This window comes from Neoarius graeffei, chromosome 3 (genome assembly GCF_027579695.1).
Source record: "Neoarius graeffei isolate fNeoGra1 chromosome 3, fNeoGra1.pri, whole genome shotgun sequence".
In the NCBI taxonomy this organism is placed as follows: domain Eukaryota; kingdom Metazoa; phylum Chordata; class Actinopteri; order Siluriformes; family Ariidae; genus Neoarius; species Neoarius graeffei.
Window position 1 is genome coordinate 79,300,666 of NC_083571.1, and position 24,071 is coordinate 79,324,736.

The following is a 24,071-nucleotide window of genomic DNA, read 5'->3' on the forward strand; positions in this document are numbered from 1 at the left end:
ATCAAGGACAGGTCTACAGGTGAGAGTCCTGACTTGTTGGTGTCAGAATAACAACATCCGGCTGAACGAGACTGAGGAGATGGTGGTGGACTTTAGAAGGACACAGAGAACACACATATCCCTGTCTTCATCCAAGCAATGGTAACGGAGAGGGTCAACAGCTTCAGGTACCTTGGGGTACACATTAGTGAAGACCTGAAATGGACCACACACACACAAATGCTGTAGTGAAATTAGCCAGACAGAGCCTGTTCTTCCTCTGCAGACTGAACAGGTTTGGCATGGATTCCAGGATACTGTGCAACTTCTACCAGTACACCATCAAGAAGATCTTGGCTGGAGCCATCATAGCCTGGAATGGGAGTAGCTCTGAGCAGGAATACAATGCCATCCATAGAGTGGTCAGAGCTGCAGAGCACATAATCAGGTCCAAAGTGTCAACCATACAGGATGTCTCCACTCAGAGGACCGGCAGGAAGACCCTAAGTATCATCAGGGATCCCAGCCACAAACTGTTTACCCTACTCCCATCCAACAGGAGGTACCAGGACATCCAGACCAGAAATCAAAGAGGGTTTTTATCCTCAAGCTATCAGGATGCTGAACTCCATCATTACCTCGGGTATCAGATTGGACATTAATCCTTGTTTACAGATCACACACTTTCACTTTGCACCTTATTATTCTACTTACACACATTTAGATTTTATTATCCATTATCTCTAGCCGCTTATCCTGTCCTACAGGGTCACAGGCAAGCTGGAGCCTATCCCAGCTGACTACGGGCGAGAGGCGGGGTGCACCCTGGACAAGTCGCCAGGTCATCACATGGCTAACACATAGACACAGACAACCATTCACACTCACATCTACAGTCAATTTAGAGCCATCAATTAGCCTAACCTGCATGCCTTTGGACTGTTGGGGAAACCGGAGCACCCAGAGGAAACCCACGTGGAGAGCATACAAACTCCACACAGAAAGGCCCTCGTCAGCCACTGGGCTCAAACCCAGGACCTTTTCGCTGTAAGGCAACAGTGCTAACCACTACACCACTGTGCAGCTCTAGATTTGATTATTTTCAATAATATTTTACTTGAATTCCTATTCATATTGTTCTTATTAGTAGTTTATTCTTTATGATATTTATGGAGGTCAGCACAGTGGTGTAGTGGTTAGCACCGTCGCCTCACAGCAAGAAGGTCCTGGGTTCAAGCCCAGTGGCCGGTGAGGGCCTTTCTGTGTGGAGTTTGCATGTTCTCCCCGTGTCTGCGTTGGTTTCCTCTGGGTGCTCCGGTTTCCCCCACAGTCCAAAGACATGCAGGTTAGGCTAACTGGTGGCTCTAAATTGACCGTAGGTATGAATGCGAATGGTTGTTTGTATCTATGTGTCAGCCCTGCGATGACCTGGCGACTTGTCCAGGGTGTACCCCGCCTCTCGCTCATAGTCAGCTGGGATAGGCTCTAGCTTGCCTGCGACCCTGTAGAACAGGATAAAGCGGCTACAGATAATGGATGGATGGATATTTATGGGGAAGTGAGAAGGTTGCAATGTTGATATGTATTTGAGTCCTTTGAGCAGCCATCTTGATTTGACGTCACTTGCTGAACTTGAGGGTTGAGGGGACTGTCCCGAATTGATGAGCGTTTTCTTTGTTTTTCCTTTAGTCGAATACACTATTATTTGACTAAGACTCTACAATGGGGTAGAAATCTGATTTCGACACCTGAAAACTATATATAGACCTTATATCAGCCGAAAATACAAATAATATTGTATTCTGTTCAGCTTTCGTCAACGTTCTTTTTACGAAGCCAGCTACATCTACGTAAGCTTCTTTTCAATAATTAATTAACGTGTCATATAAATTAACTCGAAAGTGTGTTACCCTGAGCATGACGTGTGACATAAAAGCGAAGCTTCACAGACCAATAGGAGACGAGAACCTGAAAGTTTTATCGCGTTTCAGCCAATCAGGCGCGGCTTGTATTGCGCTTGATTCACGATTTAACACTTCCGCCTTGTAGATAAGAAGCACCAATTAGAACGCGGTGGAGGCGGAGCTAAACTTCACGCGCTCTGGTCCAATCAGAACGACGGAAGGATCCAGCCGTTAGCTCGCGCTGCTCCAATCTGACGGACAGGGAGGCGGGACTGTTTGCCATCCGTCGAGTTTTTTTTTCTTTAGGTGTTTTAAAAACGATAAAATATTATAATAGGGGGAAAGTACAAGAAATATTAGAAGCACGTAACTGTAAAATTTAGTCTGTACGTCGTGGAAGTGTTCGTAAAGCGCCTTGGGAGACGGGAGAAGAAGTGAAAGGGGTTGTTTTAAAGCTAAGCTAAGCTAAAGCTGTTGGGGAAACAGAGCAGCAGCTCGTGAAGGTAAGAAGCGGCCCAACATCCACCTCACAGCCTGCTGCTGCTGCTGAGTGATTTACCTCCTCACTGCAAACACAAGGCCAGTCATCATCAGCTCTGTGTGCACTAGGGGGAATTAACTTAATGGGGTGTTCTACAGGAACTAAGCTGGCTTTTGTATTTGCACACACACACACACACACACACACGTCGCTCTTTAGTCTCCTAGGACCAGATTAACAGCTGATGACACACAATGTACCTTCATATAGAGTCCTAAACACTTTACTAGCTGGGAGTGAGTTCACTAGTTAGTTTAAACACTCAGCTAGATTTGTTGACCTCGGCAGCTAGGCTCTTTTTCCCCAGGTAGTTGTCTCCTGCCATGATGAACTAGGCTTCTGCTTCTAGACATTGTTTACTGTTGTTGTTTTATACCAGATAGATGAATGGTATGATGTTTAGAATAAAGAGATGAGTAAATTATACCTTGGAAGCTCCACTAGAGCAGAAGTAAACAGTCATCAGAGTAGTGCAGAAACACACACTTCCATACAAGGGTTAAATATTACAAAAATGAATTGTTACAATGAGTGATTTTTAAAATGATAAATTGTTGTATTGAAAATTATATTCTCTCTCTCCGTGTGAGAGAGAATATAATTTTAAATGCAGCAATCTAGGCAGCACGGTGGTGTAGTGGTTCGCGCTGTCGCCTCACAGCAAGAAGGTTCTGGGTTCGAGCCCCGTGGCCGGCGAGGGCCTTTCTGTGTGGAGTTTGCATGTTCTCCCCGTGTCTGTGTGGGTTTCCTCCGGGTGCTCCGGTTTCCCCTACAGTCCAAAGACATGCAGGTTAGGTTAACTGGTGACTCTAAATTGAGCGTAGGTGTGAATGGTTGTCTGTGTCTGTGTCAGCCCTGTGATGACCTGGCGACTTGTCCAGGGTGTACCCGCCTTTCGCCCGTAGTCAGCTGGGATAGGCTCCAGCTTGCCTGCGACCCTGTAGAACAGGATAAAGCGGCTAGAGATAATGAGATGAATACAACAATTTCTCATTTTAAATCGCTCATTGTAACAATTCATATTTGTAATATTTAACCCTTGTATGGAAGTAAGTGTGTGTGTGTGAGAGAGAGAGTGCAAGAGTGAGATTACATTGTCCACACTTGGGGACACTTTTTAAAAAATATATATATTTACATTTTTTTTGTTTTAGGAAAATATATGATAAATTACTTTTAACCTAAATCATATCAACTCATTTTTGCTAACTTTTTGTACATTAAAAAATAAATTGTGCCAGACTCCATAGAAGGATGTAGATTTTCAAAAATTATTAATGTATAGATTTAGGCACTGCCGAAAAACAACGCTCCTATCCGTTTCTGAATTTTCTTACATCATAGCCAGCCTCTCTTGTTTTGTTTCTTTACCATTATAGTTACTCTACTGTTTCCTTATGTTGTACAAAACGTTGGGCAACAAGTTACTCACTACTATACTGTCCCGACTACTACTCTACTTCACACTTCACTACTCCGCTGTTGTGTTTCCTGTGGCGGAGACGCACACAGGACCCAAACCATCAGAAAACAACTTGATGGGTTTCTTTATGTATCCACACACTGTGCCTATGGGGCTGTGCTCATGCGCAGGAGCTCCACTATTATTATAGCTCATTTAACTATGTGAATATTGCTGATTTTTTTTTTTTTTCTCTTCAAAAGTAAATTCTCTCTCAATGTTCTAACAGTTTATAGACAATAATGATGTATACATATATATAAAAAAAGTGTTATATACCAGCTGGGAGGTCCGTATCATGAAATACCGTGACTGAGGCCCTCTGGGCCGAGGTCAGTATTCAAGGCCAAGGTCACAATATTTCACCATACAGACCGACCTTAAGCTGGTAAATAATGTATCTATTTTTTTCTTTACCAAATTCTAACAGAAAACGAGAGCGCCCGAAAGGGAAAGCCGAGCCAAGCCCCCATTTTGAATCCTCGTTCACGGCTGTAATGCAAATGGCTTCCTCCTCGGTATATAAGTGCACTTCCATGGCAGGAAAACAACTACATTTTGCCGCCTATGTAGTTCCCTATTTATACAAAATTGAGTCATTCAGGATTCAGCCATGTTTTTGCTCAGCATTAGCAACAGTTACAGGTTTTTAGCTTTCTCCTGAAATGTTTTCTTTTATTTCTTCTTCCTCAGGGGAGTAAAACTTGCTTTCACTGTGAACATTGCCGTTATCACAATCCATGCTATAAAATTAATGCTATTCTCCTGAGAAATGCAAAAATAAATGTTGACAAAAATCGCTACTATGTTGTTGTGAACGAGCGAGTCGCCAGAGGTCCGTAACTGGGGTCCGTATCGTAGGATACGGACCTGCTCGCCAGCCAATCAGAGCGCAGGATTTGATGGAAACTGGACCGCGAAAAAAAAAAATGGTGTTTTTTTTATTATTATTTATTTTTTCTTTAAACTCCTGGTATTCCTACACATGTCCTTGTACTGTTTTTAGTGTAAGTGATATTTAGACAGCCATCTCTTAAGAAGCTGGAAATGTGACTCAAATAATTTGTGCATGAAAGGGTTAAAAAACAAACGGTTTTGTGTCCGTAAAATTCACCTTGTAAAAGTTAGGATTGATGTGGCTAATTTACTCCACTGATGAATAGCGTAAAGATTCTCTAATGCCGTGTCACACCGCAGTCCTGAACTTAAGTAATGAAAAGCCAAAGGTATATTCTTTATGCTGATTTGCCTGTCTTGCGGGAAATGTTGTGGTGTTATATGAAATTACTATATGGCACGAGCTACTTCTGGTAAAATTGTGCACTCTGATTGGTTCCTTGGCAGGCACGATTTTCCCCTAATGCCCGTGGGCGATTATGGACTTTCTTTCCAAAGAGCCGGCTTTCGCTGAAAAAACTGTTCATTATGTAGCATCATTTTGTTGAAAAATAAATCAGTATAGATGATATTTTTTATCTTTCTCAGAACATTTGTCATGTATTACTTGAGTGGAGAAATAAATTCAGTTTTGAAACCACTCGCCGTTTCTTCTGCATGCATGACTCAACTACGTTACAAATATGATGTGACTGAAAGCAGTGTCGCACCTCATTAGAATGACAGTCTATTTTAATTTTAGAAATAAAAAAAAAGCCATATAATAAATTCCTTATTAACCTCATTTGCTCTGTCTTCATGGGAAAATGTCAGACCTCGGTCTTTTTCTCAGGACCTCAGTCTGATGTTTTCCTGTAAAGACCTTGCACTCAGTTAATAAGTAGTTAATAATCCACACCAGGAGAGCTAGAGGAGTCTGGTTTATACTTGGCGTGTTGTTTTGTGTGTGCATGCAGAAGCAGCTGTAAGGTACTCTGTATTATTCACACACTCCCCGAGTAGCTTATGCACATCCTGAAGATTTGAGAGACATTCACTACATGGCAAGGCAGAGCCACAACTTCCCTGTACGTCAAGATTACAAATCAAACCGCAAAACGTTTACAACGTTAAACACACTGATGAGCTCTGTTACACTTTCAGACTTTCTGCCTTCATTGTGATTGTCATGAGCTGCGTCTCCAATCAAAAACTTTAACCTTATGTTCAAAAGTGTTGACTATTCTCGAAAAGCCAGCAGACTGGAACACAAAACGGGTCTTTCAGAAGGCTGGAAGGCTACATAAGAGGTTTTTAAAAGTCAAACAGTAACTGTAAAAGGAAAAACGGTTAGTGTAACAGTCTTGAATAGTATGTAAATACAGGTGCAGTCAGACGTTTACATGAATCTCATCATGCACATCTTGGATGGCAGCCTCTTCGTCCATGGTGATGTAAAACTCGCTTGACTGTAGACAGTAGCACTGGTGTTCTAGCAGCTTCCAGTTCATGGCAGGTCTGTGCTTTAGTGGTTCCTGGGTTGTTCCTGATAATCCAAACTAAATTCCTCTCAACTGCAGGTGACAGTTTTGGTCTTCTTCCAGCAAAGTGGCTACACCTCCCAGTAACCTGAACTTGCATACAATTATTTGAACTGATGATCATTTTGTGATATGTAGTTGCTTAGAAATGGCTCCAGGGGACGTTCCTGAGTTGTGTAAATCCATGATTCTCTTTCCCAGATCTGCACTGAGCTCCTTGGCTTTTCCCGTTGTATTGTGTGTTGGTTAATCCAATGAGTGCTATCAATCAACCCCTTTTTATTTTGGCACAGAGAAGCTACCAGCTGTAGTCAGTCATGATCGCTAACAGGATGTTAAGAGGCCTTGGATTTAGCAAGTTAAGGCATTTTGGATCTTTCAGCACCACTGAATTTATAGTACAAGTGAGTGTATGTATATTTTTGACCCTGTGTCGAAGTTTAGTGGCGGTAAACTTTTTTGCGATGACAGGATGGTGAAAAGTCTAAAATAGCATACAGACTTTTATATGTAGTTTGTTTGAATGTGACTCCTGTTGCAAAATATTAGCGCACACAATCCATCGTTGGGCTTCCTAATATTATTTTGTAAAATAATTGAACGGGAGGGAGGAGATTGAGTTTCTCTCATGACACCATTTGTAAATGAAGTGACCCCATGTTGGGTCGTGACCCAAGTTTGGCAACCTCTGCTCTAATAAGTAGGGATCGACTGATTTATGGTTTTTTTTTGTTTTTTTTTTTCAGGGCCGATACTGATTATTATAGAATTGGGATGCCGATAACCAATATGTGCAACCGATAAATGTAAACATTATAATTCACATGAAATTAAACATAGCACACACTGACACAGACCTTCATATCCATGAAATGTATGTTTAATTGTAAAATTGAACATGAAATTTTGTGCAGGGAGATGCCAGCAGCATTTGTACAATAAAGTCAAACATTAGTTAGAATAAAATGAGAAATAAAATAATAAAATATTCACCAATAAAAAATCACTCCCTACTATATTACAGCTCACCATTTTCAGTGGAAAATAAATGAAAATACACTCTGGATTCTTTTACACTAAGAACTAAGTAAGACTTACCAACTTCAAGTAGTTTTTAAATAACAAATCAAGTGTAGGGAGCTGCCTGCAGCATTTTTTAAAAAGTAAAATCAAACATAAAGTAGGCTATCACTCCCTATTATGTAACAACTTAACAAGTAACCACCTACATTCTAATGCTTTTAATGCCCAAGCCTAATATTCCCAATTTAGGAGGATTATATTGTAGTGAAGGAAGCATTACATGTAGTTTCAGTGAGACTAGTTGGTTGTAGGCTAATTCAAGTGCTTCCTTCCGTAAGCTAAGTTTGCCTGGCTACACAGATTCAAATGGACAATTTTAATGAGTAGTAGATGAAGAATGTAAACATATAATGATGTTGTGCTTTTGCAACTTGTGTGTTTGTGACTTATTGCGGCAAAAGCAGCGTGTCCTTACCTTGAAGTGGGATCTGCTTCTGCCCGAGTGCCCGTACGGCCGCCTTGAAACAGTTCACAGCGTTTAGCTACGAGTGTTGATTGGCTGTATCCCTTGTGCCGCTTCTGCCCGAGTGCCCGTACGGCCGCCTTGAAACAGTTCACAGCGTTTAGCTACATGTGTCGATTGGCTATATCTCTTGTGCCAAACAAATCAGATGTTGTGGTGGGCGGGACCGTGTTCTTGAACTCAGAGGCGAGTGCAGGAAAGTACGTGCAGTGACAGTCGCATTAGGAACGAAATGGCTGCAAAAAGGCATGTTATCGGCATATTGGTGGAAATTATGTCTGATACCGATAACCCTAAAAATGCAGAATATCGGCCAGGCCGATTATCGGTCGACCCCTACTAATAAGTCTATAACACATGTGATTGCGAGTATATGATTAAAGAAAATGTTCTGACAAACTGAGGGTGCAGTGATGCAGCACAGCTCTTTAAATAGTTTCATATGGCCATTAAACCTGATGAACCGAGCGTTTGTGTTGTAATTAGCTAGATACACACCTGGAAGCTGTAGTTCATCCTTTGGTGTGTATCCTGTTGTCCTGTTGTGATTGAACTGTGGTGAGACTTGAGTCTTGTTCTCTGCTGCCATAATTTAACAGTCTGCTCTTCTTTTAAATCCCATGTTCTGTTTGCGTTTCAGCGTCACCACTAGCACATGTTGCTGTCCCACGTAACTAGCTTTTTGCAGTTGCTCTGTGAAAACGCACAGAACCTCTTTCTCCACAGGACATGGAGGAATTTTTACCAATAGGATATCCACTCACTGGCTGCTTTAATAGGAACACCTGGTTGCACAGTGACGCTGGACAGCTGAAGCTCATGTCCCTTTTTTTTTTTTTTAAAGATATTTTTTTGGGCTTTTTGCACCTTTATTGGATAGGACAGTGTAGAGACAGGAAATGAGCGGGAGAGAGAGAGACGGGAAGGGATCGGGAAATGACCTCGGGCCGGAATCGAACCCGGGTCGCCCGCATTCATGGTATGGCGCCTTAACCACCTGAGCCACGACGCCCCCAGCTCATGTCCCTTTAACGCCCCTGTCTCCGTGTCCAGTGTAGCCTCAGGTTGCTGACAGCACTGGAACCTGATGTGGCTGTTGTAGCCCATGTGTTTAAAGGTTTGGCATGGTGAAATGCTTTTTTGCTCACCATGGTTGAAAAGAGTGCGCATTTGAGTTGTTGAATCATTCTCCTCTGACCTCTCTCAACAGCCATGGGCCAGTCATGGCCTGAAGGTTAGAAAAGCAGCCCAAAGGGTTTCCGGTTCGATTCCTGGGACCGGCTGGAAAAATGTGTGTGTGTGTGTGGGGGGGGGGTGGGGGTTTGAGTGAATGAAGGGCACTTTCCCCTCCCTCTGAATCATGGTTGAAGTGGCCTTGAGCAAGGCACCGAACCCCCAACTGCTCCCCGGGTGCTGTAGCATAGCTGCCCATTGCTCTGGGTACGTGTGTGTGTGCTCATTGCGTGCGTGTGTTCACTGTTCAGATTGGTTAAATGCAGAGGAGGAATTTCACCATGCTTGCTTGCACTACTTCAACATGGTGCATGGTTTTCCCCAAAGCGTTTTAGCGTATTGGGCCCGATACGCTTGCTCTGCCTGCCAATACGCTTAGTCGCTTTAGTTAAAATCCGATATACTTAGATTTATACCGATACGTTAAATTTCCTACCCACAAGTAACTAGATACATAGGAGAGCAAATAACAGGTCCATTTACATCTCATCTCATTATCTCTAGCCGCTTTATCCTGTTCTACAGGGTCGCAGGCAAGCTGGAGCCTATCCCAGCTGACTACGGGCGAAAGGTGGGGTACACCCTGGACAAGTCGCCAGGTCATCACAGGGCTGACACAGAGACACAGACAACCATTCACACTCACATTCACACCTACGGTCAATTTAGAGTCACCGGTTAACCTAACCTGCATGTCTTTGGACTGTGGGGGAAACCGGAGCACCCGGAGGAAACCCATGCGGACACGGGGAGAACATGCAAACTCCACACAGAAAGGCCCTCGCCGGCCCTGGGGCTCGAACCCAGGACCTTCTTGCTGTGAGGCGACAGCGCTAACCACTACACCACCGTGCCGCCGTCCATTTACATATTGATTGATATTGGTGTTAAACAAGCGGTCTTCCCCCCCCCCCCCCCCCCAATGTTTGTGTTGATTCTGTCAAAGTAATATGTCCGCGTGGTATGATGTAAACAAACTGTAATCTGTTGGCTGTGTCAAGATCACGTGTTCAAACCGTCCAATAAAAATATTGAAAGAAAACGTCAGACATCCCGGAATTTTCCGATTCATTATAAGCGATCTCATCGGCTGCCGATGTTGCCCCCCACCAGACGGACAAAGCCGACTGATTTTAATCACAAAACTTTGACCTAGTCTATTATCATTATGGCTTCGATCAAAGATCGGTTGACTAAACGTCAACAAACCCATGTGAGTGATGGCGCACAAAACCAGACAACTGTCACGACAACGAAAATGTCGTCAATTTTGATCATAGCGACTGGCTCAAAAAGCACTCGCTGGACAATTTGATCCATATCAGCATGGATGACAGCGAGATAGATGATGAGAGGGTTGCCTAGCATTGGGCCAAGCAAAAGCCAAGGAGAATTAATTTGCTTTAAAGGAGTAGAAAACTTAATTCATTAGTTCGGGTTTACAGAAAGATTATGTACTTAAACACTCACGAAGTGAAGTTGTCCAAATGTGTCAAATATAGAATCATCTCTAATAATAATAATAATAATAATCATAAGCATTTTTGGCAGTGTGAGGTCACTGGGATCCATTTAACAAAAGGCGGCTCCGGATTATTCTTTTGTTAAAGGCTCACAGTGACCTCACACTGCCAAATATGCGTATCGTTATTATTCGAAATTATGCTATATTTGACACTTATTAACAAATTCCCTTCATGAATGTGTTTTATAAGTACGTAATCTTTCTGCAAACTTAAATGTATGAATTAAGTTGTCTTTTCCTTTAAACATATTTTAATCTTCATCTAGTCCATTTATTAAAGTGCCAAAATTTAAACTTTATAAAATGCAGTTGCCTTACTTTTCTTTTCAGTGCATCTTAGTTATGTGTGTGTGTGTGTGTGTGTGTGTGTGTGTGTGTGTGTTATTTACCAGCTGGGAGGTCCGTATGGTGAAATACTGTGACCGAGGTCTTGAAAGTACTGAGAGAGGCCCTCTGGGCCGAGGTCAGTATTCAAGGCTGAGGTCACAATATTTCACCATATGGACCGACCCTAGGCTGGTAAATAATATATATATATTTTTTTTCTTTACCAAATTCTAACAGAGGGCGGCACGGTGGTGTAGTGGTTAGCGCTGTCGCCTCACAGCAAGAAGGTCCGGGTTTGAGCCTCGTGGCCGGTGAGGGCCTTTCTGTGTGGAGTTTGCATGTTCTCCCCGTGTCCGCGTGGGTTTCCTCCGGGTGCTCCGGTTTCCCCCACAGTCCAAAGACATGCAGGTTAGGTTAACTGGTGACTCTAAATTGACCATAGGTGTGAATGTGAGTGTGAATGGTTGTCTGTGTTTGTCAGCCCTGTGATGACCTGGCGACTTGTCCAGGGTGTACCCCGCCTTTCGCCCATAGTCAGCTGGGATAGGCTCCAGCTTGCCTGCGATCCTGTAGAACAGGATAAAGCGGCTAGAGATAATGAGATGAGATGAAATTCTAACAGAAAACGAGAGCGCCCGAAAGGGAAAACCGAGCCGAGCTGCCATTTTGAATCCTCATTCACGGCTGTAATGCAAATGGCTTCCCCCTCGGTATACAAGTGCACTTCCATGGAAGGAAAACAACTACATTTTGCCGCCTATGTAGTTCCCTATTTATACAAATAGGAGTCATTCAGGATTCAGCCATGTTTTTGCTCAGCATTAACAACAGTTAGAGGTTTTTAGCTTTCTCCTGAAATGTTTTCTTTTATTTCTTCTTCCTCAGGGTAGTAAAACTCGCTTTCGCTGTGAAGACTGTCGTTATCGCTATCCATGCTGTAAAATTAATGCTATTCTCCTGAGAAATGCTGGCAAAATTTATAAGACTTTTGATAATCTTATAAATAAATCTTATAAAAAAAAAGATAAATGTTGACAAAAATTGCTACTATGTTTGTTGTGAACGAGCGAGTAGCCAGAGGTCCGTAACTGGGGTCCATACCGTAGGATACAGACCCGCTTGCCAGCCAATCAGAGCGCATGATTTGATGAAAACCGCACCGCGAAAAAAATACATTATGGTAGTTGCATCAGAAACATTCTAAATCATTACAGCTACAGTAATACATGTTATTTACCAGCTCAGAGGTCCATATGGTGAAATACCGTGACCGAGGTCTTGAAAGTACTGGCCGAGGTCACGGTATTTCACCATACGGACCGACCTTAAGCTGGTAAATAATATATTTATTTTTTTTCTTTACCAAATTCTAACAGAAAACGAGAGCGCCCGAAAGGGAAAACCGAGCCGAGCCGCTATTTTGAATCCTCATTCACGGCTGTAATGCAAATTGCTTCCTCCTCGGTATACAAGTGCACTTCCATGGCAGGAAAACAGCTACATTTTGCCGCCTATGTAGTTCCCTATTTATACAAATAGGAGTCATTCAGGATTCAGCCATGTTTTTGCGCAGCATTAGCAACAGTTACAGGTTTTTAGCTTTCTCCTGAAATGTTTTCTTTTATTTCTTCTTCCTCAGGGTAGTAAAACTCGCTTTCGCTGTGAACACTGTCGTTATCGCTATCCATGCTGTAAAATTAATGCTATTCTCCTGAGAAATGCTGGCAAAATTTACAAGATTTTTGATAATCTTTTATAAAAAAAAAAAAAGATAAATGCTGACAAAAAATGCTACTATGTTTGTTGTGAACGAGCGAGTCGCCAGAGGTCCGTAACTGGGGTCTTTACCGTAGGATATGGACCCGCTTGCCAGCCAATCAGAGCGCAGGATTTGATGGAAAATGCACAGCGAAAGAAAATAAAGCAACTTATTTTAAGGTGGCAGTTCTTAGGTTCAGATCCCTTTGTGATCAACAGGAGGTCATGATGATCGATTCTCTTCATTGGATTGCATAAGATGGAGCAAACCACTGTTCATATTTCATGCACATTTTTGTTACAACACTACTTGATCATAGATAATTAAGGGATCCCTGTAGATTTTCAGTCTATCATATACCTTCTATAGCAAAACAGTTTAACTTGCATGTTGAACTTTAAGGTGAAATTTCAAATGTGTATACGTTACTATTTAGGTCCCAAATCATTGAAACACTGGTAAAACCTATCCTATAATCACGTGTCTAAAACCTCTCAGAGACCCTGAAAATGCAGCCGAGAGCATCTATTTTCAAAAAATTTTACAGGGGGCATGCCCCCGGACCCCCCCTAGTTTCGCTTCGTGCCTTCGGCGCTCGCTTTCACGCCATTGCTGCTCAATTGTCTGCGTATTATCATGCCAGAATTTAGGGCTTTAATTTTTTTCTGGGGAAAACACTGGTGGTGTGTCCATCCTGCCTCACACCATTCTGTGGAAACTGAACAGACTCTTGTGTGTGAAAATCCCAGGACATTAGCGGTTCCTGAACTCCTCAAACCAGCCCATCTGGCACCAACACCCATGCCATGATCAGAATAATAGCGAACATGAACGTCCTTTTTGTGCGTGATTTTCTTCATTGCACTGCTGCCACATGATTGGCTGATTATAATGATGCATTATTGAGCAGGTGTATGTTTAAAACGAATCCAGTCTAAAGAGAGTTTGTGCTTGCGCTGTGCGTTTACCTCTCGCTGCTCAGTTTTCTAGAGGAAGTGGCTGAAAGCAAAATTAGCTGCACACGCGTCAGTGACATGATCGTTAATCAGGTAGTTCTGAGCCAAAGCAAGTAAGGTCACACAACGTTTCCTGTCATTTCGATAAGTCTATCCTGACACGCAATGTCGGTGTGTTTTATTGGAGGGGAAAAAAACCTCCAGGTGTTGCGCTACAGATGTTCCGACTCACTTAGAGTTATGTGCACAAACCTGCTCTGCGAGACTGATTTGCCTGTGCTCTCAATCTTATCCTGTTGCCCTTTTCCACCAAGAACATCAGACTTCAAATCTCTTAAAACCGAAAACAGCACTCTCTTTCAAATCTATAATCTGTCGTCTTAATTCACAAAAGGGCGTAATTGCTCCATTTAGGCAAATCTCGTTTCACAGCAGGTATGCTCGTCACTGGGACGTATACCCGCAGGTGATGGTTAATGAACGAACGAGAGATTTGGTGTAATATCGTAATCCTCTCATGGGACCTGTTTGAGAAAGAGAGGGGAATGAAAGGGGGCTGGTGAAAGCTCCGAGCGCTTTTCTTATTTAGGTTATTTGCTTCCAAAATTACTCATCTGTTACACTTTGGTGTTTATTATCCATAGACTAGGCACCCTCCTACCTTCTTTCCTCATGATGATCAGATTATTTTTGGGATTGTGTAATTACAAGGCTCCAGGCAAAAAAAAAAACCTCCCCAGTTGTTTTTTTTTTTAAATTTAAACCTAGAGGTGGATGATATTACACAAACACATATATATATATATATATATATATATATATATATATATATACTCAAACACCGTGCTGTTCAAAAGTCTTGGCACCCTATTGTTTTCTTCATACAAACTTTTTGTTATAGATTTCTACATTAGGCCACCCATTTTTTATCTTTAGGTTCACAGATTTTTTTCAACATATTTTTGATGATGTCGGTCGAAACAAAAATAAGTGTCCTTGTCTTTTTTTTTTTTGCATGGCAAAATTTCAATGTCGGCTTAAGATGATAAAATAATTTAAATTCAAGAGACACACTTTATATATATACACACACACACACACACACACACACACACACACTGAAGGCTGATACGTTCGTGCTACTTGATTCGATAGGACTCTCTGCGGCACCATCCTCTTCTAATTCCACAGTCAGATACTTGCAGCCAAAATCGCGAACTAACGTTATGGCAGGCATATTCGGCATCGCGCTCGTTACATCACCACCTTCTTTCTGAGACCCAAAGATCGTTTTGATCTTTTCATTGTTTACTTTCAACGCTTGAGAGACGAAATCACCCACGTTTTGGTTAGTGAGACAGTGAAAAGACTTTACCACACTTTATGCTTACGTACAGTTGAGGCGATAGCTTGGAATCCATGCTGTCAGCCATGGTCAGCACGAGGCTGACACTGTCGTAAAGTGGTCGTAAATACTATAAAAACATTCAAGTGAATACTCAATGTCGTAAATAGTTTCGTTTTCGGACTCGGCTGAAGTGGATATATGCAACACACATTGTTGTTTGTATTTGTGATTCTAATACTTCTTACTTAAAGAAATATGACCTAGTACCAGGGATACAGTGCTGTTACAAGAAAAATATGTGACTTTTCTTTTTGTACATTTCGGCGGTTAAAATAAAAATATGCACAGACTTTTTTTTTTTTTTCTAGCGGCCGTATTTAACTGCCGTCGGCGGATCCGTGATCCGAAAAATCTAAAATAAGTTGCTTTGTCGAGTAATGAACCTACAGTCTGAGACAGTTCTACACAAACGCACTGAACTTTACAACAGCTGCAAGAATGTGAAATGGAAATAAATCGACTAAGGCGGGAAAAACTATTTTGGATAAAATTTATTGTCCATTACAAGTACAAAGTAACCAATAACCAAACTTCAACTCAATGCGTGATCTTCATTTTATGTTGCAATTCATAACTATTCTATGGTTTTCTTAAAAAAAAAAAGTACTTGTAAAATAGGGGGTAAGTGATATTTGGGGGGGCAAGTGGAAATTTACCCCCGCTTGACCCCCAGGGCAAGTAGGTTTAAAAGTTAATGTTGAGCCCTGTTATCACTTGCACATTGCACTGCTTTCGCTATTGGAGTGGTGCAAGGGGCAGACCCAATCCCTGGCATTCTTCTGGTTTCTTTTTTTTTTTAATGGGAGAAGAGTCAACAAGCTCTATAAAGGACTGCACACTGACTGAATTGGGCTGAGATGCCTCAAATGTCACTTGAGAACTATCACTGGTCTGGTTGAATTTCTCAACATCGTTGGCATCTGATGTAGATGAGGCTGGGTTTGGATGGGCAGGAAGGGAGAAGTCATCTGATTTTAATTGATTTGTTTCTTTTTCTTGCTAGCTAGCTAATGTTAGCTACGTCTCCAACTTGAAAATCAAACTTTGTCGAACTAAACACAGTTCATAAACGCAACAATTCAAAATTTTCACCCGACATGATGTTAAACTGGGCTGCTTCTTCCACCAGGCTACTTCTGTTCACTATCGCTTCAACCACTGCAGTGCAGGCGGAGAAGTTTATGCAATTGAAACCGTACAGGATGGTTCACACGATAGGGTGGGTAGACACAGGCGCGAGGAGAGTTCAGTACACACAAAATGAAACCTGTGGCCATTTCGAATTCATTTACTTTATTTATATATTTGCTTGTAGGTCATCACTGGTGACTGGCAGGGGGGGAAATAAAAGGTCGCAAAAGTAAAAAGTTAGTTGCACTGGTGACCATTTTATTCGCCTTCTGGAGCCTTGAATTAGGACAAAGTGCATGAGTTCCTTGTGTTTCTTGGCCAGCTGTGGGTATTTCATACATCTCCAGCAAACACTCATCATGTGTTTAGCTGACATTTCCACTGGAGCAACGGTATTGCTCACATCATTCTTCCTCTGCGTTTGTTTTCATGTAGAAATCTGACCTCGTGCACCTGTACAGTCTGTTTCAGTCATTTTCTCATGTGGTCTGCTAACAAAATGTATATAATTATGCACTGCCTAAAGCGGAGCTCCTGATGAGTGTAGAACGTGTTGGTCAATAATCATGTTAATTTTTTAGAAAGCAAATTAAAAATAAGTGCTGGATTAAAAACCCATCTATCTTATGTAAATAAAGATACAAATTTCATTGTCTGGTGGGCATGTATTTTGAGATACATTGCCTTGCACTTGCGGTCGGGTGTTCCCTGTGGTGGTGCATGTACGTAGTCCATAAATACGGACGCAAAAGCTATCAGCAATCAGGTCAATGCATTACCCCATTCTCTTAAGTATGGAGCTTCGCTCTTCATGTGCAGGGAGCTCCGCGATCAACGAACAGGAGATGAGGCAAAAGAAGAAATGTAGCTACTGTTACAGGATCATCTTTATCCATTAGACTAGAGGTGAAGAGCTCTGTCGTTCAGCACTATTCCCAAGCAATCACAATAATTTTGTCTTTTCCAGCGAGGGCATGTAGGACTTTGAGCAGGTGGGTGGACCACAGAAGTACGGCAGGCCAGAACTGAGTTTTCAAAACTCTTTATTTTCAGCTTTCAATCTCCCAGTACCACAGTCACACGCACACACATCAGTTGTCTGGTTGGGGAGAGAGCTCCCTTCCTCTGCTCTCTCGCTCCTTATATAGGGCGTGGTCACTGGGGAAGACACACACAAACACACAGGTTAACAGACATCAGGTGCAGTGATTCTGCCACTTACCTTCCCTGACTCCGCCCTCCGGTCACAGACCGACGCTTGACCATGCCCCCGCTGCCACAGGGCAATAGCTGTGTTTTTACATGCACCAGGACTCGACATTAAGGACTGCCTGATTGCCCAGGGCAAGTGAAACATGCGTTCGGGCAAGTGGGATATGTCCCCGACATGCCCGACTGGGCAGGTTGGAATGAACATGTATTACGAGCTAGCACCACAAAATTGAGGCTTTTTGATCTTTTATTTCAGTTTCTAAAAGTGTCCCTCACTACGTATCCGCCATTATGTCTTGGCTGCTTTCTTAGTCTCGGTTTCATTTACTGCTTTGCAAGTTATTTTATGTAAAACCCCCCCCCCCCCCCCCCCCCCCCCATTGTAGTATGGTATGCGTACTGTTTTTATAGACCCCTTGTGCATGACTGCACGCATCACATGATGATTACAGCTGGGGTCAGACAGACACCGTCTTTCATGCAAGCAAGGCTTCGTCTGTCTTCAGTATGGTTAATTTTAGCGCTGTTTTTGCTTGTTCAAACAGAGAAATAGATAAAAGGCATTACCGTCACCCCGCTATCAAGAATAATGTTAACAAATAGAAGCAAATGCTTCAAGAGCAATGAGGAAATGAGTGGTTAAAGAATACAACGAGAGGAGCTCAGCCTGAAAACTCCCCAGAGAAAGTCACGATTGTATTTAAAATGTATTTTACAAAAACAAAGTCGGAAGTGAGGATGGAAGAGTTTGCTTAAGAATCTCGTTTTATTTTTTTTCTGCTTGCATTCGAGTCAGGTCCTTCATGAAAGGGTTTGATTTTTTTACAGGTGAAGCCGCTTCCTTATTTGATGCAGAAAACCCAGATTGGTTTCAAAGAACTCGGGCAAAAAAAAAAAAACAACTCAACAAGGCGCGACATGAGCGATTAAATCCTGAAAGAACAGATTAAGCGCAGATAGAGCTGGAGCTTTGTTTCTGTTATCAAAGGAACACAGTACTGTGCAAAATATTTATATATCGGGGGGGTTGGGGTTGTTGTATCATCCACCTCTGGGTTTATTTAAAAAAAAAAACATGCTGCATCATGACAGACTGGCTGCACTGATTCAGTTACAGGTTGCCAGGTCTGTATAAAACACCCACAACCTACACACTAAACAATTTTAATTATCCTGTCTGTCATAACGCAGTGTGGGTGGTTTTTTTTTTTTTTCTTCCCCTTCTAGAAACCTAGAGGTGGATGATAAAAAAAAAAGAGAGAGAAATATTCTCAAACACAGTACTGTTCAAAAGTCTTGGCACCCTATTGTTTTCTTCATACAAACTTTATGGGTTGTTTTACAATCAGGGTATGCAAGCTAAAAATCACTTAACACTTATCTTCAATATCAAAAGGCTTGACTAAATTAACTTGGTTGTTTATTGTAGCCCTGTGATAGCTCTATTTACCATGCAAAAAAAAATTTGGTGATAACGTTATTTTTGGTGAATGTATGGCAATCAGGCTTTTAGATAGAGGGGCGTCTGGGCGTCTTTTCGACGCCCTGTACTGAAAAAAACAAGAAATTGGACGCCCTACTTTTTAGTACGACGCCCTAAAGACGCCCTAATATTTCCGCCCGTGTTATGTCCGGTAACTTAGCTGAATATGTTAAAAAATCGCCGAGTCTGAGCTTTCCGAGGATCTACAAGCTTTGTTGACACCGCCATTTTGGAAATTTCAGAAGTCTCGCTTTGACAGCTGTCTTTCCCGAAGACGCCCAGGGTTACCATAGCAACAGCACGAGCCCAGAGTACAAAATATAGGCACCCGCCGCAGAGCTACAGAAACACGCGTTTCTATGGCTGCACTAATTTCAAAGTTGTGAGAGCCCTCGTTATAAATAAATGGGTTATTAAATAAATTTGGTGTACAAAGCACTTGTAATATGCGTTCCCAGAGCAGAGGGGGAAAAGATGTATGCCTAGGAGACACTGGCATAAATATCCAGACAATATAGCCGTAGACTATATTGCCGCAGCTAAATGTGGAATGTAGTCTATAGAAAACCGGCCTTACCTGACATGTTATTTATCCCGAATAAATCCTTTTAACAGTAAATAACACATTTTCATGCAGATTTTCCCAACATTACAGGCTACGTAGTGGAGAGTGTGGTAGTCGAGCCGGCGGGTAGTATTTCTAGTAGGCTAAACAATAATCAAATACGACACGTTCTAAAGGATGCTGGGATTCCAAAGAATGCACGTGAAAAGGACGAACACGTGGGATATTTGGTAAGGAAGATAGCTTCTAGCTTTGTAATTAATGGGTTTCTATTGAAAAAACGAATACCATTATAATGTTTGAAGACTTAGCCATATTTCCTGTGTGTTTTTTTCTTTGTTATACTAAATCTTTGGACGCTAGCGGCTTTGAAAGCAAAACTGGTCAGCCGGGGTTGGTTGTCACACTGTGTTCGGGGTTGGTTGTCACATGTAATGCAATTGCAATAGGTGCACTACTGACTGAGACAAACACAGCTACAACAAGCTTTATTTATGTAGTATTCTGCGATCAGAAAGCTTTATAGCTAATTTGTCATGCTTAATATGCAACTCCAGCTCAAAAAATCCCAGAAATATACCCATTTTAATAATAATATTCATTAAAAATATACGATACAAGAATGTTGTAACAAAGGCAAAAACACTTGGCTGTATTGCTCAAAATTTGCTGTCAAAGTGAAGGAAATAGCATTTGAGAGCATTAGAAATTTCAAAATTTTCCGGGGGAGTACCCCCGGAACCCCCTAAAACACTCGTGCCAGCGGCGCTCAACGCGCCGCTACACCTCGCCACATACAGTGACACCTGCAAAAAAGTTAGACTCCCTAAAAAAAAATCCTGCCTAAAAGCCTGATGGCAATATATATCATATTTAGCAAAATTACTCGTGTCATTTAGAAAAAGTGCTTTTTTTGACCACAGGTAGCTCCAAAAGGGATGCACTTAAATCATTCTTTATACCATAAAACAAATATTTGATTCCATATCATTGGAAACATAGTTAAGTTTTAATGTTGAATGCCAGGAAGTTTTCAGATTATTTTGATCAAATTAGTATGCAATTGTGTCAAAAAAAAAATGTCCTCTCCAAGACAGCTAACTTTTCAATATAAAATAACATATCTAAAATGATTATTTTCATCCTAAAATGTGGTCAAGATATTGGGACATAAATATTAGAGACAACTAACACAAAGCTTGCAGCCTTATATTTAAAAGCACTATGGAAGTAGTGGATTCTGAATTGTCAAAAAAAAAAAAGTCCTCTCCGAGAATCACTTCATTTGTTTCTCCCAGCCCTGCTTAAAGCTACACTTAATCTTCTTTATCTTACAGCAGATTACACAAAACTACCATACACATGTCAAAAAATTACCTGAAATCTGTTCTTTAACTTGTCCTTCACTTAAAAACTGGTACAAGAACCAGTTTGAATCAATTTGAATTTTGGACCCCTGTGACACAAACTTTGTACCCTGATTGTAAAACAACCCTTATAGATTCTATTTTATGATTTCTACATTATCGAGTAATGAGCCTACAGCTTGAGAGAGTTCTACACAAACACACTGAACGTTACAACAGCTGCATGCGTGTGAAATGGAAATAAATCGACTAAGGCAGGGAAAAACTGTTTTGGATAAAATTATTGTCCGTTACAAGTAAAAAGTAACCAATAACCAAACTTCAACTCAATGTGTGATCTTCATTTTATTCTGCAATTCACAACTATTCTATGGTTTTCCTAAAAAAAAAAGTAGTACTTGCAAAATAGGGGGAAAGTGATATTGGGGTGCAGGTGGAAATTAACCCCCACTGGGCAAGTAGGTTTAAAAGTTAATGTCGAGCTCTATGCACACGCTTTAAACATTCAAAATGAATTCAGTACAATCAGTGATTCCGAACGTACCGTACACGATGTCCGTGTGCATTTGTCCCGAGTGTACAGCCGGAAGGGAATTTCTGACCTGTGCATAATCCGTCATAGATGGCGTGCTTTGCTCTGTAAAGAAGGATGTGATGAGTATTTTACCCAGCCTTTTCGTGAGTTTTTTTTTTTTTTTTTTTTTTAAATAAATTGATTTAATTTAAACGACGATTGGAAAGAAACTTTGTCCTTGTAGGAACTGCTGAACAGGAGAAGACGAGCACAGGAGATTTTGTTTCGGAATGTCGTCCTGTACAGAGCCTTTTCTGAACTATGAGGAAATTTTGTACAATTTTGGCAAAAATTTTTTCTTTCTTTTTTAAGAGTAATTCAGTTTTCCTTTGAAAAAAATTATTTTAAATTGAACATGCATCAAACATTTGTTTTGCGTCGACAGAAAAGGGAGATCTTGGCACAATTGTCCGATACTTTCAGAAGCAGCATGTGACGTCGTACATGATGTTAAAGCAAGATGACAGACAAAGCATGAAGTGTACCGTACATACTGTACACGTGTAAAAGGTGACAAGTGCAGAAGGTAATCCACTTGAGTGTTTACATGGCTAATATTTTCTTTTGATCGGTTTATGAAGGGTTTAAACTACCCCTTTACAACCAGTTGAAGTTCGGGTTTTAGTCGAATTATTAGAATATTCTGCTCCATGTAAACCCAGACAGTGACACAGGCGACTAGTTAGTCCTTTGTCGTTGTCTGGGACACCTTTTTAAATGTGTTTATTTGGTCTTCACCCTCCCAAATGTTGTGTATATTCATACACCTCTTGGACCACCTCTGAATGTGGTTTGTGTGATCAGAGTGCACTGTGCAGAGTGCTCCAGCACTATGCTACTGGCTGAAGGATAAAGCCTGTAGCTGCAACGCTGTATCTCTATCGTCATCTTATTTCTCGTAAAGTGAGAAGTTCCATGTGATTGAAATGTTTGACCCAACCTACGCAGGTACGTGAGATCATGTAGGATGTATGAAACCTGATCACAAGACATGATGAGCTCTGACTGAGATGGCTGTTGATACGAGGCGTGACTGGTTTCTGCTCTGTCTGTTGTAAAGGATGTACCGGGTATGAAAGGATTTCTTCATTCTTCCTCTCAAATATGCGCGTGAAAAAGAAGAGCCGCTCGTACAAGCAGTTTCTGTTGTGTGAGATCAGATGCGTGGTGCATTTGTGTTATTTAGTGAGGTTGGAGTTCTTAAAAGTAAACACCAGAAAAGTAAATTGCAGGAGGTGGAACTGATACCGGTGTGTAAAGACGACATAATGTGACTGATGTAGAATTACCCACAATTCCCCGGTCTGTGCTGTTTAGGGATTCATTCATTCATGTGTTTGCTCAGTGGTTTGTCCGCTCATGATGTCTGTCTGCTTTCTGAGTGATCAGACACATTCATGTGCAGTATTAATGCTGCCTGAATGGAGTGGGACGAAACGCTGCTTTGTTTACTGCTGATGCCGTGAGCAGACATTTTGGATTTGGATTCTTCGACTCATTCAGGATCATGCTAGCTGAATGGAATATATCCAATAGACCATGAAAAAAGCCATTATTATTATTATTATTATTATTATTATTGGGGTGGCACGGTGGTGTAGTGGTTAGCACTGTTGCCTCACAGCAAGAAGGTCTGGGTTCGAGCCCCGTGGCCGGCGAGGGCCTTTCTGTGCGGAGTTTGCATGTTCTCCCCGTGTCCGCGTGGGTTTCCTCCGGGTGCTCCGGTTTCCCCCACAGTCCAAAGACATGCAGGTTAGGTTAACTGGTGACTCTAAATTGAGCGTAGGTGTGAATGTGAGTGTGAATGGTTGTCTGTGTCTATGTGTCAGCCCTGTGATGACCTGGCGACTTGTCCAGGGTGTACCCCGCCTTTCGCCCGTAGTCAGCTGGGATAGACTCCAGCTTGCCTGCGACCCTGTAGAACAGGATAAAGCGTCTACAGATAATGAGATTATTATTTATTATTATTATACATACACACACGCGCGCACACACACACACACACACTTCATATCAGCATTCTCGAAGGCCAATACAAGCTTACCTGCAACTTGGTGCTGTTAGCGCGGCAGTCCAGTTGCCTTCTAGCCATCGTAGTGCTAGCGCAGTCAAGCCAAATATTATTTTCCCTGTGTAATTTACTCTGTTACTTTTTAAAATCGGCATTGACAACCACACACCACGGAGCGACCGGGCAGCCAAAATTTTCTCAAAATCTTCCGCTTTTAATGAAGCAAACCTCGCAGCCATATTTGTTTACAGTTAGTCACTCACTAGTGTGGAGGTTTTACATCTCCGATGTGTCTCTCTCCCAGTTTTTTGATGTCCGTTGGTATGTTTTTCTCTTGTAAATATGCGTGAAGAATATCTAATAAAGTTTTGATAACCTTTCGGATGTTCAGCGCGTCTTCAGTTTCCAGTTTATTTGTTTAGTGCTTAAAGTGCCATTCCACCATTGGATGTATTCTTTGGCATAAAATACAATATATTTTGACAACATATATATAAATGGTATCACTAGATAGAGAAATCTTTTAGCTTCAAAATGATATATCAAACATAATTTTTTGACAACGGCAAGTATATTAATTTTGCGACCAAAGTCACCTACCCTTTTAATTTCCGCGCGTGATGTCATCGGCAGGTTCCCCTTCTTGTGTACCACGTGACGTGGCACATATC

General features: G+C 41.7%; 1 protein-coding gene across 2 annotated transcripts in view; it reads left to right on the forward strand.

The window, feature by feature from the left end:
* Positions 1 to 2,140: 2,140 nt before the first annotated feature.
* fryl (furry homolog, like) overlaps positions 2,141 to 24,071 on the forward strand; it is a 230,625-nt gene continuing 208,694 nt past the window's right edge. For both annotated transcript variants that reach the window (XM_060917412.1, XM_060917413.1), the window contains exon 1: positions 2,141 to 2,386. The gene's annotated coding sequence lies outside the window, so the exon portion shown is untranslated. The remainder of the gene's footprint in view (positions 2,387 to 24,071) is intronic.